A 4819-nucleotide genomic window follows, 5' to 3' on the forward strand; every position below is an offset into this window, starting at 1 on the left:
TTCAACCACCACCACTACCACCACCACCACCACACTGTGTTCAACCACCACCACCACCACATTGTGTTCAACCACCACCACTACAGGTCACAACAACTTACTGACTCACTCTCACACACACACACAAAGACAAAGATCCCCCGTGTAGCCTTAACAGAATGTTGAGGCAAGTGCTGTTAGCGAGCACCTATGAAGGCCGGTCCAGCACACGAGGAGGAGGGTGGCCAACACCACGCCCGGCCGCCTTTGTATCCCCAGTGGCGATGTTTACACACCACACCTGGTACTCATTTGAGGCCGAGTCGACCTAGGGGAGGCCCAAAACCGGTTCAGATAATCGTCACGGGTGTTGGCCCTGAGCGGGAATCGAACCCGGGTCGCCAGGTTCATAGCGCAGCGCGCTAACCGCTACACCACCGCTCCCCACACGGACACACCCACACACCCACACATCCACCCCCACACACCCACTCACACACAAACACACTCACACACACACCCACACACTCACACACACACACATCCACACATCCACCCACACACACCCACTCACACACAAACACACTTACACACACACACACCCACACATCCACCCCCACACACCCACTCACACACCCACACACTCACACACACACCCACACACTCACACACACACACACCCACACATCCACCCACACACACCCACTCACACACAAACACACTTACACACCCACACACCCACACATCCACCCCCACACACCCACTCACACACCCACACACTCACACACACACCCACACACTCACACACACACCCACACATCCACCCACACACACCCACTCACACACAAACACACTTACACACACACACACCCACACATCCACCCCCACACACCCACTCACACACCCACACACTCACACACACACACATCCACACATCCACACCCCACACACACTCACCCACACACCCACACACTCACCCACACACCCACACACCCACACACCCACCTACATACTCACCCACACACTCACCCACACATCCACACCCACACACCTACACACTCACCCACACACTCACCCACACACCTACACACTCACCCACACACTCACCCACACACCCACACACCCACCTACATACTCACCCACACACTCACTCACCCACCCGCTCACCACAACCGCAAGTCACGGCACTTTTCTGCCGCATCCCTCCCAACTGCTCCCCTTTGGAATGTCCGTCCTCCCTCCCTCCCTCCGATCGTCACCATCATCATCCCCGTTTCTCATCCCGCAAGCGGCCACATCAAATAGCCTCGTTCGGCTGCGAGTACCCGTGGTCCATCTCTCCCTCCCCCTCTCTCTATCCTTTTAAGAACCTGGATGCGAGTGCGATTTGTCGCTGACCGCTCGACGTTTCGAGTCATGTGGCTCGTTGCCTCGAGAGTTTGTTCACCGCTACAATAAACGAACGAACGGGCACGGCACGATCCCCGACACCACGCGGACGTGAACGAGACAAATCGAACTGCGGCTCAGGAACAAGTCCGAAGGAAGAGGGAGTTCAAGTTCAAGTTCATGTATTAGGTATAGCCCTGTGAGCCATTCGGCTATTGAATCGGGTGCAACCGCAACAAACAAAAAACAAAAACATGAACAAGAAAACATCTTAAAGTGAATATGTGACTAAAGTGCAAACAGAAAATCCAAGAAAAGACAGCAAAATATTGCAGAAAAAGCACCGTAGACCAACGCTGTGTGCAAAAATCCCAGTGGAATGCAAGTCAAACAACCAACAACAACAACAACAACCACAAGACAAGGGGAGGGGGTAAGAAAGAGGAGAACAGAGCGTGACATCTTTCGTGAAACATTTCATTTAAACAGGGGGGGGGCACATAAAGCAAAGCATTGAAAAACAACCGGAATGATGAACGAAGCAAAGTGCCGACTACACCGAGCATCTTCTCGTTTCCTGTGATCGTAAAAACAAAGAGAGAGTGACCGAGAGAGAGAGCGAGAGAGCGACCGAGAGAGTGAGCTAGAGAGTGAGCGAGAGAGTGACCGAGAGAGTGACCGAGAGAGTGAGCTAGAGAGTGAGCGAGAGAGCGACCGAGAGAGTGAGCGAGAGAGTGACCGAGAGAGTGACCGAGAGAGAGAGCGAGAGAGCGACCGAGAGAGTGACCGAGAGAGTGACCGAGAGAGTGACCGAGAGAGAGAGCTAGAGAGTGAGCGAGAGAGCGACCGAGAGAGTGAGCGAGAGAGTGACCGAGAGAGTGACCGAGAGAGAGAGCTAGAGAGTGAGCGAGAGAGCGACCGAGAGAGTGAGCGAGAGAGTGACCGAGAGAGTGACCGAGAGAGAGAGCGAGAGAGCGACCGAGAGAGTGACCGAGAGAGTGACCGAGAGAGTGAGCTAGAGAGTGAGCGAGAGAGCGACCGAGAGAGTGAGCGAGAGAGTGACCGAGAGAGTGACCGAGAGAGAGAGCGAGAGAGTGACCGAGAGAGTGACCGAGAGAGAGAGCGAGAGAGTGACCGAGAGAGTGACCGAGAGAGTGACCGAGAGAGTGACCGAGAGAGAGAGCGAGAGAGTGACCGAGAGAGCGACCGAGAGAGTGAGCGAGAGAGTGACCGAGAGAGCGACCGAGAGAGTGAGCGAGAGAGTGACCGAGAGAGTGACCGAGAGAGAGAGCGAGAGAGTGACCGAGAGAGTGACCGAGAGAGTGACCGAGAGAGTGAGCTAGAGAGTGAGCGAGAGAGCGACCGAGAGAGTGAGCGAGAGAGTGACCGAGAGAGTGACCGAGAGAGAGAGCGAGAGAGTGACCGAGAGAGTGACCGAGAGAGTGACCGAGAGAGTGAGCTAGAGAGTGAGCGAGAGAGCGACCGAGAGAGTGAGCGAGAGAGTGACCGAGAGAGTGACCGAGAGAGCGACCGAGAGAGTGACCGAGAGAGTGACCGAGAGAGAGAGCGAGAGAGTGACCGAGAGAGTGACCGAGAGAGTGACCGAGAGAGAGAGCGAGAGAGTGACCGAGAGAGCGACCGAGAGAGTGAGCGAGAGAGTGACCGAGAGAGCGACCGAGAGAGTGAGCGAGAGAGTGACCGAGAGAGTGACCGAGAGAGAGAGCGAGAGAGTGACCGAGAGAGTGACCGAGAGAGTGACCGAGAGAGTGAGCTAGAGAGTGAGCGAGAGAGCGACCGAGAGAGTGAGCGAGAGAGTGACCGAGAGAGTGACCGAGAGAGAGAGCGAGAGAGTGACCGAGAGAGTGACCGAGAGAGTGACCGAGAGAGTGAGCTAGAGAGTGAGCGAGAGAGCGACCGAGAGAGTGAGCGAGAGAGTGACCGAGAGAGTGACCGAGAGAGAGAGCGAGAGAGTGAGCGAGAGAGTGACCGAGAGAGTGAGCTAGAGAGCGAACGAGAGGTGGGGGTTTACATAAAGCAAAGTTATAAAAAAAATATCTCGAAATGATGAACGAAGCAAAGTGCCGACTACACGGAGCATCTTCTCGTTTCCTGTGATCGTAAAAAAACAAGAGAGAGAGAGAGAGTTTGAGGAGGTTGACTGGCGTGGGGTGATGTCAGCCTCAACTCCGCCCAGCCGTGGCTCTCCCCCCCCCTCCTCCCCCTCCTGCTGCTGCTGCTCCTGCTGCCGTGAGCTTCAAGCCCTCGACGCAAGAACTTTCAGTCGACACCTCAAACAAAACTCGTGGCGTGCGCGCGCGCCGAAGGTTTCAAAGTCTGCGTAAAGGAGTCAAACTCCAAAAAACAAATACGGAGAGTTGGGTGTAGAGAGGGGACTGGTAGGGAGAGGGTAGAGAGGGTAGAGAGAGAAGGGCAGGGAGAGAAGGGCAGGGAGGAGAGAGACAGAGAGAAGGGCAGGGAGAGAAGGGCAGGGAGAGAGAGACAGAGAGAAGGGCAGGGAGAGAAGGGCAGGGAGGAGAGAGACAGAGAGAAGGGCAGGGAGAGAAGGGCAGGGAGGAGAGAGAGAGAGAAGGGCAGGGAGAGAAGGGCAGGGAGGAGAGAGAGAGAGAAGGGCAGGGAGGTGAAGAGGAGATGAAACTACGACGGCAGCGGTGACGAGAAGAGTGAAGGTATGTGTCTGTGTGTATGTGTGTCTGTGTGTCTGTGTGTGTCTGTGTGTCTGTGTGTGTGTGTGTCTGTGTGTCTGTGTGTGTCTGTGTGTGTGTCTGTGTGTGTGTGTCTGTGTGTGTGTCTGTCTGTCTGTGCGGTTAGCGCAGCGTAGCGCTAACTGCTACACTACCGCTCCCAAACCACCACCACAACACGCGCACAGACACAGAGAGAGACACACAGCGACACAGACAGACACAGAGAGAGACACACAGCGACACAGACAGACACAGAGAGAGACACAGCGACACAGACACAGAGAGAGAGACACACAGCAACGTGAGGTCTGCGATGATGCAGTCAAGCGCTGTCTGCCTGCCCCGAGGCGTCCGGGGGTCAGGGGCGAGCGGCAGGGACCTGCGCTGTGTCTCGGCCTCGGGGAGATAAGTGGGGGGGGGGGGGGTCACAGAGCCGCGGCAGTCTCCCTGCAGCGTGCGTCTCAGTGTCTGTGTGGGGAGCGGTGGCGCAGCGGTTAGCGCTACGCTGCGCTACGAACCCGGCTGTGACACGGAGTTCGATTGCCGCTCACGGCCAACACCGCGCGGTGACGATTATCCGGACCGGTCCTGGGCCTCACCTAGGTTGACTCGGCCTAAAATAAGTAGCCGGTGCGGTGTGTAAGCATCTCGCCACAGGGGAGACAAAGGTGGTCGGGCGTGGTGCTGGCCACTCATCCCCTCGTGTGCCGTGCCGGCCTTCATAGTTGCTGCTACTCGCTAAACAG

The sequence above is a fragment of the Lampetra fluviatilis genome, chromosome 44 (assembly GCF_964198595.1).
Source record: "Lampetra fluviatilis chromosome 44, kcLamFluv1.1, whole genome shotgun sequence".
Classification (NCBI taxonomy): Eukaryota; Metazoa; Chordata; class Hyperoartia; order Petromyzontiformes; family Petromyzontidae; genus Lampetra; species Lampetra fluviatilis.